At 44.9% G+C, this 12,365-nt stretch overlaps 1 non-coding gene and 1 pseudogene across 1 annotated transcript; both read right to left on the bottom strand.

Annotated features, from left to right (window-relative positions):
- Window positions 1-290: 290 nt before the first annotated feature.
- LOC116912526 lies at window positions 291-1,080 on the bottom strand (annotated as a pseudogene).
- Window positions 1,081-2,574: 1,494 nt separating this feature from the next.
- LOC116913055 lies at window positions 2,575-2,680 on the bottom strand. Its single transcript, XR_004389589.1, has one exon. It is a non-coding gene; the product is annotated as a U6 spliceosomal RNA (small nuclear RNA).
- Window positions 2,681-12,365: the final 9,685 nt, after the last annotated feature.

Raw genomic sequence — 12,365 nt, forward strand, 5'->3', positions numbered from 1 at the left:
ATCACATCTGGTGCTGCTGGATGCTAAGGAGGGAGCTTCCTGCAGGTAGCCGAGGGCTCTACCCAACAGAGCTACCACCAACTCACACAAAGGTTCTTGTATCCGATTGGTTTTTTCTAATCTTTTTTAATTGGCCAGTGGTTTATTTTCCTTTATAATTTAATAAATACTTCTTGATGACTGCACATGGGGTAAGGCAGCTTGGTAGTTCAGAAAGATCACGGAGATGGTGTTTGGCTGGCAGTGTGCAGTCTTCGGTAGTGAGTGGAATGACTTGTATGACATCACTGTCAAAGCAGCAAGACTGCATTTATACACCCATCGTTTTCAGAGTTGTTGGTAACTTGAGCACACTTTCCCCAAATCACCTTGCCTCCTTGTGTCACAAGGCCCAGCTCACTCACATTCACTTCAATGACTGTACCTCTGGTGATCACACCCAGGGTTGTATATAACGGGGAGGAGGGATTCTTTTTCACACCGAGCATAGGCAGGCAAAAGGTAGCTTTCAGCTCAGGGTGTGTGACATGGGCTTTTTTGAAACTTAGACCCATTGGCCTAATGAACCTTTCATATTTAGGTGGTTTTCTTGTAAAACCATCACCAACAAAGCAGACTTTTGTAACCATTTTCTTCCGTGCCTTCTCTTTTCTTCTTTCTGTTTGAATAACTTTCAATACTTCTGTTTTTCCTTGGGCACGAACTTTGGGTAGGAGGACCTCCCATTTTCCTGCCTTTTCTTTTTGTTTCTGCTTAATCACGTTGGAAAGTACTTTTGCTCTCAACTGCCCCTCTCTGTCCAGCAGGTAGGCAGGGACAGCTCCCTGTGGAGTCTTCTCGTCATCCTTCTGCTTGGTGTTTCTTTTTTCATGCATCTTAATGCTCTTTTTCATTTGTGTTTTCTCGGCATGTGCTGTTTATGGTAGAGCTTAGCCTTCAAGCCCAATCTTTTTTTTTTTTTTTTTTTTGCCTCCTTTGACTGTTCATGGGCCTCCTAACTTTCTTTCTCTTTTTCTCATGGTAGTCCAAACGATATCTCTATCATTTGCAGTGAAAGTCAATCTATTCATTGTGCGGCATTCTGACAGCCGTAGAGCAGCCATCTGCGACCTCCCGGGTTCCAAAAACCTCTTTCTGGGTGTCACTAGCTCATGAGCCTGCTTCACTTAGGCTGGAACAAGAAGGGCCTTTTATCCCACTTTAATTCCAATCCCTCGGGTCATACATTATACATCATACAGTGTTAATGTACACATCCTAGCATCAGCTGTCAACGTGGCACAACATGGCAGAGGGAACCTTAATTGATGACTGACCTCCATTGGACTAGCGTACAAGCTTGTCCGTGGAGCATTTCCTTGGTCGTTAGTTGATGGAGGGCCTACCCCACTGTGGGCGGTAGCATCCCTGGGCAGATGGTCCTGGGTTGTATAGCAAACGTAGCTGAGCAAGGCAGAGGAATCAAGCCAGTGGGCAGCACTTCAAAAACAAAAACTAAACAAAACAGAAGACAAGCAGACAAAAGGAGAAAGATAGACAGAAAAAGAAGAAAGGAAGGAAGGATGCTGAGTAAGCCAGTAAACTCCATGGTATCTGCTTGTGACATCACCTTCAGTTTCTACCTTCAGGTTCCCGCCCTGGCTTCCCTCTACAACAGACTCTGACTTGTAAGCCAAATAAAATAAACCCTTTACCCCTCACCCCCAGTTGTTTTTGGTCAGCGGTTTGCAATTTGCTTTTAATTGTTTTACATGTATGTGTTAGCGTGTGAGTGTGGGTACCACATGCATACTGCAGCATGAGAACTGGATGATGGCAGAGAATTTGCAGGTGCTGGTTCTCTCCTCCCACCATGTTGGTCCCAGAGGTTGAATTTAAAGTGTTTATCTCCTGAGCCACCTCACTAACCCTTAGTCAATCTTTTCTCACGGCAACGGAAAGCCAACTAGGGTAGTACCTAAGCTGTCACAATAAATACCAGTCAAGAAGTAGATGACTTCTGTACTAATAATCTGTGTTTCGTTGATATAGTGAAGTAACTGAGCATGAATAACTTTATTTTTTTTTCTTTTTTTTTTGGAGCTGGGGACCGAACCCAGGGCCTTGCACTTGCTAGGCAAGCGCTCTACCACTGAGCTAAATCCCCAACCCCTGAATAACTTTATTTTTATATTGATTTTTGTTGTTGTTCAGTTCTGAACGTTTTCAATATTCTTTTTATTAATTAATTAACTTTACATTCTGATAGCAACTGCCCCCTCCCTTCTCTCCTCAGTTCCATCCTCTCATCTCCCCTCTCCTGAGTCCCCTTCCCTTTCTCTTCAGAGGAGGGGAGTCCTCCCATGAATATCAACCCACCTTGGCATGTCACCTTGAAGAAGGACTATGTGCATCTTCTACTGAGGCTAGACAAGGCGTCCCAGTCAGGGAAAAGGGATCCAAAGGTAGGCAGCAGAGATAAGATAGCCCCTGCTCCTGCTGTTAGGGGTCCCGCATGAGGACCAAGCTGCATGTCTTTTACATATGTGTAGGGGGCCTAGGTCCATCCCGTACATGCTCTCTGGTTGGTGGTTCAAAAACATGGAACACTTCATGAATTCGCATGTCACCCTTGTGCAGGGCTGTGCTAGTCTTCTCTGTGTGCTTCCAGTGCTAGTATATGTGCTGCCACTGGGAGCATGGCGGGTAACTTGATGAAGAAAAGGTCTGTTTGGTTCCCAGTTCTGGAAGGTCTGACTCCATAGCAGTCGTACTTGCTCACTTCTGTTGAGGACTCAGGACGGATGGGCTCACAAGGATGGCAGGACATGTAAAAGAAAGATTATGGGGTTGGGGATTTAGCTCAGTGGTAGAGCGCTTGCCTAGCAAGCGCAAAGCCCTGGGTTCGGTCCCCAGCTCTGAACAAAAGAAAAAAGGAAAAAAAAAAAAAAAGAAGAAGAAGAAAGATTATGTCACAAATCAGGAAGTGAGAAAGACGGGGTGGGGATTGATTGAACTCTCAATTGGTCTATGAATCCCTCATTAAGTTCTAACTGCTCTGTTGGAGCAGGCTGTCATGTAGGTAGGCTAGCCTCGAACTCACAAATAAGAGGATGACTTTGAACTAACGATCTTCCTGACTCCACCTCCCACGCGCTTGGATTACAGACGTGTACCACCCCACCGAGCAAATCCTAAAGTCCCATTCAGTAGCTGCACTGGGGCAAGATTGAGCTCCCAACACGCAAAACACTGGCAAGCAAACCACACACTTCCCCAGTGACTTCCACTAAACATTGATCACAGAAACAGCATCAACTTTTTCCTAAATTTTTTGAAGAGATGAGAAAACACTGAGGGGGGGCCTGCAGGTGGCCACAGCAGGCAGGGATGCAAATGCCAAAGAGGTGAGAATTAAGACTTTGTTAAGATTGACTTCAACCTCAATCAAACTTTCCGATAGTCTGATGCCAGGCAGTTTACTCCCAACAAATTTAAACACAGTATAATTTGGGGGAAAAAAGTTTCCTGGTATAATACAATCCCCAGTGCACAAGAAAGCATAATTACACTGAAACCAAACTCAGAGCACATGTCATTTCTTTCAAGAAGATGTGTTCTGGAGACAGACTGACTACCTGTGCTGGCTTACGGGTCTAAGGAAGGATCTGGCTTGGTCTTGGTTATACAGAGAGTTAGAGATCTTTTGGGCTATTAGCTACCTCTGGTCCTGGTTGGGGGAGCTTGGGGGAGCTGCTGGCTGTACAGGTAAGAGTATTTAGAGGGGTTGGGGATTTAGCTCAGTGGTAGAGCCCTAGTAAGCGCAAGGCCCTTTCCATCCCCAGCTCCAAAAAAAAAAAAAAAAAAAAAAAAAAGAAAAAAAGAAAAAAAGAAAAAAAGAGTCATTTAGATTATAAGGTATCTCTGATCCTGGCTATTGGAACTTGATGTGGCCTGGCCCAGGAAATAACACAGATCTCCAGGTCATTAATTGCAATTCCCAGCTTTTTGGATGGAAGAACAGGTTTTACATCCATTCCTCTGAGAGGACCATCCCGTGTGTACAACACTCCTGGTTTCTCTCGAGATCTGTGGGCACAAGGACCTTTGTGCTCTGCTCCCAACAGAATAGCACCACGTTCTGTTTAATTTACTGTGGAATTAAAGTTAGATAAGGACATCACAAAGAAAGAAGGGTGAGCATTTCTTTTGGGGCATACATGCCAAACTCTCCAACAAACTGAGAACAAACAAGGCCCAACAGCACAGGAAGAGGACCCCATGAGATCCAGCCCATGAATGGACGATGAGTGGTTGTTGAAACAGGTCCATCCTGTGCCTGCTACATCTCAGCCCAGAGCACTTTGGACTGCATAGTTGCTATTTGTCCAAACTCAGTGGGGACCAAACACTAGCACAATGAAACTATGTGAAGCACCAGAGGACAACAGATGGCATGGGTTGAGGGCAAGTACACTTACTTCTGGGCTCAGGTAAACTTCCTGAAGTGGGTGGAGTCTTATTCCTAGTTGTCCTGCTTTAACTGCAGCTGAGAGTCCAAGAAAGAATTCCACCCAAGGATTTCCTATCCTGGGGACCATTTGACACTTGGCTAAACACTAAAGGATACTCTATTTCTAGGAAAGACTGGAACCAAACAGGTTGTTTCTGGTTAGGTCCCTCTTAGCAGGACATTGCATTCTCCACACATTCTACAGTAATTTTAGGAAACTACAGTTGTGGGGAGGTGGGTAATGTTGGACCAGTTTGTTACCTGGAGAACAATCCTTAAATTTTTACATATGAAAATTGCCTTCCTTAGGGTTACTATTGCTATGATGAAACACCATAACCAAAGCAACTTGGAGAGGAAAGTTTATTGGGCTTACACATCCACATTGTAGTCGATCACTGAAGGAAGCCAGGACAGGAATTCAAACAGGGCTGGGACCTGGAGGCAGGGGCTGATGCAGAGGCCATGGAGGGCCCTGCTTACCGACTTGCTTCCCACGGCTTACTCAGCCTGCTTTCCCAGACAGGGCCATCAGCCCAGGGATAGCCCACACACAATGGGCTCCCCTTCAATCACCAATGAAGAAAATGCCTTACAGCTGGATCTCATGGAAACCTTTTCTCATTTGAGTTTCTCCCCTTTCAGAAAACTCTAGCTTGTGCCAAGTGGGAATAAGACTAGACCAGAAACCAACATGACATATCACCTTCGCAGAAAGGAGAGCAATGCATGTCTGTCTCACCTAAGGAAGAAACGGCATTGGACACAATGCACTCATTCTTCCCAATTGACATGGTTTGAATAGGAAAAGTCCCCCAGGGGTTCGTGTGTTGAACGCTTGGTTCCTAGCAGGTGACTCTGTTTTCAGAAGCTGTACAAATATTTAGAGGTGTGCCTAGTTTGAGTAAGTAGGTAATTAAGGGTGTGCCTTCAAAGGTTAAATCTGTCTTCACTCTTGTCCACCATTAAGACGCCCAGCTTTAGGCTGAGGAGATATCTCCATTGGTAAAGTACTTGGGAGGATCCTTGGGGCTCGCCGACCAGCCAGTTTAGGTGAACCAGCAAGCTCCAAGTTCAGTGAGAGATTGTCTCAAAAAAAAGTGAAGTTGAGCATGGTGGTGCTTAGCTTTAATCCCCACACTCAGGACGCAGAGGTAGGCAGACCTCTACGAGTTTGAGCACAGCCTGGGCTACATAGTGAGTTCTAGGACAGCCAGGACGATGTAGAGAGACTGTGTCAAAACAATATTGACTTCTGGTACTTTCTCCCTCCCCCCCCTCCCCCCCCCCCTCCCCCCCCCCCTCTTCTTTCCTTCTTTTTGCCCCTTGCATGCATGCATGTGCACATGCTCAAGTGTATACACACACACACACACACACACACACACACACACACACACACACTGAACAAAGGCTTTTTCCACATGCTCCCACTGCCATGTTTGTGGACTTTGGGCTTAACCCTGTAGGGCTTTTTTAAAAGATTTATTCATTTTATTTATATGTTAGTACACTGTAGTTCTCTTCAGACACTTCAGAAGAGAGCATCCCATTACAGATGGTTGTGAGCCACCATGTGGTTGCTGGGAATTGAACTGAGGACCTCTGGAAGAGCAGTCAGTGCTCTTAACCGCTGAGCCATCTCTCCAGCCCAACCCTGTAGGATCTTAACTCACTGTTATGGTCCAGTTCCCAAATCTGGACCACGGCCCTGGTCGGCCAGTTCTAGGGCATATGTTCAATAAACTCTCCCTCTCTGACTGAGATTGGTGTTCGTGTGGTCTGTGAGGGTATTCCTGGACCCCAACACAGGGTACCCGAGTTTAGTTTTTAGGACCCACATTTGGCAGCTCATAATTGCTTCGAACTCAACCTCCAGGGGAATCTGATACCTTTGCCCTCTGCGGGGACTGCACTCACACGCACATGCTCACACATACACATGCGCACTGTTCTAGTCTGTCTTTCTATTGCTGTGATAACAGGAATGGCCAAAAGCAACTTGGGAGTAAAGGGTTTACTTCAGCTTGACGTGTACAGGCCATCATGAAGAAAAATCAGGCCAGAACCTGGAGGCAGCAACTGAAGCAGAGACCAGAGTGGGATGCTGCTTGCTGGCTTGCTCTGTCTGCCTTGCTCAGTGTCCTTGTTAGCATTTTGTCAGCCTGATACCAGCCAGAGTCATTTAGAACAAGAACTTAATTGAGAAAGACTTTCTACTAAGATTTTCCTGTAAGCCAGCCTGTTGGGTATTTTCTTGATCAGTGATTGATGTGGAGGCCTAGCCAACTGTGGGTGGTGCCAACCTGTGAGGTGGTTCTGAATTGTATGAGAGAGGAGGGCTGAGTAAGCAATGGGAAATAACAATTGAACAACACTTCTCCATGGCTTCTGCTTCAGTTCCTGCCTCCGAGTTCCTGCTTTGAGTTTGTGCTCTGACTTCCCTCAGTGATAGAGTATGACCCGAGGGCTGTAAGATAAAGTAAAACCTTTCCCTCACAAGTAGCTTTGGGTTGTAGTGTTTTGTCACAGCATTAGAGACCATAAGGAAGACAGAAATTGGTACCAGGAGTAGGGCATTGCTGTGCAGACCTGACTATATTTTGGTGAGAAGAGATTTACCTAGTCTATATTTTTATATTCCTTAGGACCACCTTCCCAGGGACATTACCACTCACAGAGGTCTGGGCTCCTCTGCAGCAATAATTAATCAAGAAAATGCCCCCCACAGACTTGTCCAAAGGGCAGTCTTATGGAAGCATTCTCTCAATTGAGGTTCCTTCTCCCCAGATAACTCTAGCTGGGGTCAAAAACAAACAAACAAACAAACAAACCAAAAAAAACTCCTCCCACACCAAACCAAACTGAATCCAAACTAAAGCAACCACACACAAATAAACACATAATTAAAGAAAAATTAATCTCTAAAATTTTAATTAAGATTAGAGGGATTCCTCCCCCCCCCCGGCTAGGAATAGAATTCAGAGCCTTTCATATGCTAGGTATGTGCTCTACCACTGAACTACAATACCGGCTTGATAATTTCATTTTTATTTTCTCTTCCTTTTCCTTCTTCTGCGATAGGGTCTTATGCAGCTCAGGTTGGTCTGTAACTTGTAGCCTAGGCTGCCCAAAATTCGTGATCCTCCTGACTCAATCGTCCAATGCTAGAACTGCCATCATGGCTGTTAGCAGTGACAGAGAGACACACAGCCTAGCACATCCACCAGTAGCCTAAAGCACTCCCTGGTCACTGCTGTCTTGACTCACCATTGACCAGAGGAGAGAAACTGAAGTTGAATTATAGATTCAACAGAACCATGGGACTCTTGGCGATGGTGTTCAAGAACCTTTCACTGGGTTTCTGTGGTGGTTTGAATGAGAATGGTCCTCCTACGTTCATAATTTGAATGTTTGATCCCCAGTTGGTGGAATTGTTTGGGAAGGATTAGGAGGTATGGCCTTGTTGGAGGAGGGATATCACTGGGGGTGACTTTGAGGTTTCAAAAGCAATGTGCCACTCCCAGTTAGTGCTCTCTCTCTCTCTCTCTCTCTCTCTCTCTCTCTCTCTCTCTCTCTCTCTCTTTGCCTTCTGTTTGTGAATCGGGTTGTAAGCTCTCAGCTACTGCTCCAGTGCCTGCCTGCTGCGACCATGCTCCTCACCAGGATGGGCATGAACTCACCAAAATTGTAAGCCCCGATAACTGTTACTTCTGTAAGTTGCCTTGGTCATGGCGTCTCTACACAGCAACAGAAAATTAACTAAGGCGGAGTCTCCAAAGCTTTTATCTGAAGCTAGCTCAGGGTTTAAAGCATGAACAGAGAAGCAATGGTGAACACACAGAATAGTTCTCTACTGAACTACTAGTGAGACTTTCTGTCCCAGATGTGCTCAGGGGACAGAAAGCCTCAAGTCAAATGGGGGCTACTTGCATAATATCCTCGAATGTACTAAACTTAGGAGAAGAGCCATCTTGCCTGTGGCATTCCTTGGGTAGATGGAGGCATTCCTCCTCAGGGAGTAACTAGGATCTAAGAAAGCGGAGTAGGGTAATGTAGGAAAGTCTGTATTCTATGCAGGCCACAGACCTTAAGTAAAGCCAAATCCTAGACTCTATCACAGAAGAGAATGTCAAGAAGTAAAATCAAGTCAGCAAATTTATTAAGTAGTGATGAGATAGTGCACGCTTTAGACTTAAATGTGACCTATAGAGAGAACTATGTGAAAATCAGTAGGGGTTGGGGATTTAGCTCAGTGGTAGAGCACTTGCCTAGCAAGCTCAAGGCACTGGGTTTGGTCCCCAGCTCCGGAAAAAAAAGAAAATAGAAAAAAAATCAGTACACACGGAAGATACTAAGCTTTTGGGTTTATTTGTTTGATTGTTTGTTTTTCTGTTGCTTGTTTGGGACAGATTCTAATTATGTAGCCCTGGCTAGCTTGGAACTCTGAGAAACCCACCTTTCTCGGCTTTCTAAGTGAGGGGATTAAAGACATGTGCCACCCACCATGCCTGGCAGGTGCAGACTTTGTGAGGGAAGAGCTTAGGTGTACTTCCAACAGTTATATGTGTGACTGTGGCTGTCCAAGTTCCACTAGTCAAAGGAGGTCATTTATAATAAAGTTTATGGATTATATAAAGTTTAAAAATTAAGGAAAAATATGGTCTGGTCTCCTTACTTTTCTTAAAATAATTTAATTTTGTAAATGAAACTGTAAGGTGTTTTCATGAAGTGCACGGATGAGAGAGGAAAGTTAATACAGTTAAGCTTAGTGCCACAGGTATTTTGGCCCTAAGCAAACAGTTTGTCATTATTTTAATGTTCTTTTTTTTTTAATTTTTATATTTTTACTTATATGAGTACACTGTAGCTTCAGACACACCAGAAGAGGGCACCAGATCTCATTACAGATGGTTGTGAGCCACCATGTGGTTGCTGGGAATTGAACTCTGGACGTCTGGAAGAGCAGTCAGTGCTCTTAACCGCTGAGCCATCTCTCCAGCCCCCTATTTTAATGTTCTTATCTTTATTGTTTTGTTTTTTTGTTTTGTTTTTTGTTTAAAGATGTATTTATTTATTTTATGTATGAGTACACTGTAGCTGTTCTCAGACAGACCAGAAGAGGGCATCGGATCCCATTATGGATGATTGTCAGTCACCTTGTGGTTGCTGGGAATTGAACTCAGGACCTCTCGGAAGAGTGGTCAGTGTTCTTAACTGCTGAGCTATCTCTTTACCACCACCACCAACTTTTGATATTAACTACAAATTTCTCCCTTTCCTTTCCTCTCTCTAAACACTCCCATATAACCTTTCTTGTTCTCTTTTAAATTAATAGCTTCTTTTTCATTGTTACTGTATATATATATATCCTGCTCAGCCTGTACAATGTTATTTTTATTATGTGATTTAAGGGCTGACCATTTGGTATTGGGTAACTCGTGCTGGTCCCCTGCATTTCTCCATTGCCTGCAGCTCTTTGTGTAGGGTTGAGGCCTCATGGGCTTTTCTTAACCACGTTGGCTTGTCCGTTGGTGGCGCCCTTGTTCAGCTCACGCTTGGGCAGCCGCGTCGGTGAGAGACTTATTATTTATGTTTCTGTACATTTGCTTGCTCGTCCGTACACGTACCCTGTGAATGAGGTGCGCGTGGAGACCAGAAGACGGAGTGCAGTCTTCTGGAGATGGAGTTACAGGTGGTTGTGAGACCGTGTGGCAGCCGCGGATGTGGGAACGGAACCTGGTTTCTCTGCAAGAGCACCTGTATCTGTAAATTAGTTAAGCCACTTTGGCTCCCGGTGGGTCCCATGCGATGCACCCACCCAAGGGCTCTCTGGATTTGAGAATGAAAGACACATACGTACACGCCAGTTAATATTGATATGCCCTGACTAGTTCAATGGCTGGACACTTCTAAATCTCCTGGTGGCTAACGGATACTTCCCTGTGGTATTCCTCTTTTTTTTTTTTTTCGGAGCTGGGGACCGAACCCAGGGCCTTGTGCTTGCTAGGCAAGCGCTCTACCACTGAGCTAAATCCCCAACCCCGGCTTAACACCTTCTAAATCTATATTTTATCTTTGTCGCCCTGTGGAGAGCCCTTAATGCTGTTTCTAGGGATTTAGCAAGAATTTGACATTGGGCAAGGACAAGAAAGTAGGCTTAAGGTAAATATGGCTGAGGAATGTATGGGGTTCCCTTGGTTATCCTGATAAGCCCCTAGACACAGTGACCATGGGGCTTTGTTCATTGCCTTGTCTGACTTCTTTGTCTTTGATCTAAGAACTGACCCTATTCTTCCCATGTACCTAGAATGGTATAAGAGCAGACTGGGGATAAAAAATAAAGCCTCTTCAGCTTCAGCACTGGCTGGAGTCATGTTATAATGTTGTCTAATTGTCTTTTCTTTTTTTTTTTTTTTTTTTTTTTCAGAGCTGGGGACTGAACCCAGAGCCTTTGTGCTTGCTAGGCAAGCGCTCTACCACTGAGCCAAATCCCCAACCCCTGTCTTTTCTTTCTTTAATCCTCACCCTATTGACTGACTGAGCTGGCTTGGTCATTGCCCTGTTACTTTCTTGGCAACCCATAGGGTCTCATTCCCTTCCACCTACATTGTCGGATGCTTTCTTTCCCGAAGCTCTTAAATCTGAGTACCAAGTCCGCTCAGTGAGGCAGAGAATCACCTTCTCAACAAATGGCACAGAGATAGCTTGAGTTCCACATACAAAAGAATGAAGTTGGACCCTCGTGTGGACCTTATGGAATAATTAACTCAAAATGGACATAAGCCAGTTGTGGATGCATGTGCCTGTAGTCTCAGCTACTCATAAGGCAGGAGAATAACATGATGTTTTCAGTTTGGAGCCAGTCTGGGAAAGACTGAAATGTTGTCTCAACCAACAAACAAAACAAGTGAACAGACAGGCAATCTAAATATGAACTAAAAAAAATCACAAAACTCTTAGAAAAAAAAACAATAGCAAGGGGCTGGAGAGATGGCTCAGTGGTTAAGAGCGCTGACTGCTCTTCCAGGGATCCTGAGTTCAAATCCCAGCAACCACATGGTGGCTCACAACCATCTGTAATGAGATCCAATGCCCTCTTCTGGTGTGTGTCTGAAGACAGCTACAGTTTACTTATAATAAATAAATAAATCTTAACAAATCTTCATGATTCAGGTTTGTCAATGAATTCTTAGATACTGCATGAGCAACATAAAAAAAATCATTTTTCTGCTTCCCTACACCACAGGAATTGTGGGACCTGTCAGCCCCAGTGGAAAGACACGTGCTACATGGCCTCTTGCCTGCTGGCTGCCCTTGGGGACAACGTCTCTCCCAAGACCAAAGATATCAGAGATCCTAGACAGCTGGGCATCAAGGGAGATGCTGACCAGCCACACGCTCACTAGTGACCTGAATGGAAAAGGCATTGAGACACCATCATCCAGAGAGTTGGCAGGCTCACCAGCATGCCTGAGGCCGCCATCATCCAGAGAGTTGGCAGGCTCGCCAGCATGCCTGAGGCCGTGGCTGTCTCTGCTGTCTCCAGCTGCACAACTCCTCTAGCTGATTCTACCCATCCATGTCTGTGTGCCTGTCCGTGTGTCCATCCCCATCTGTCCCCATCCTCTTCTCCCTTCCCTTCTTCGGCCTCTTGCAGCAGGAAAGAAAGACTGAAAGGAAGAGTCTGAGGAACCAGGTGACAGCACAGGATGATGGCTTTTGGGTTAAATTTCTGTTCCCCTACTAATAAAGCCTTTCTATATGTAAATAAATAAATTTTTAACTTCTCTTTTTTTGTGGGTAGCAACAAACATGGAAAGATCATGTCCAAGGAGTTGAGCACTTCCTACACATTTCTAACTGTACATAG

This window comes from Rattus rattus, chromosome 11, assembly GCF_011064425.1.
Source record: "Rattus rattus isolate New Zealand chromosome 11, Rrattus_CSIRO_v1, whole genome shotgun sequence".
Classification (NCBI taxonomy): Eukaryota; Metazoa; Chordata; class Mammalia; order Rodentia; family Muridae; genus Rattus; species Rattus rattus.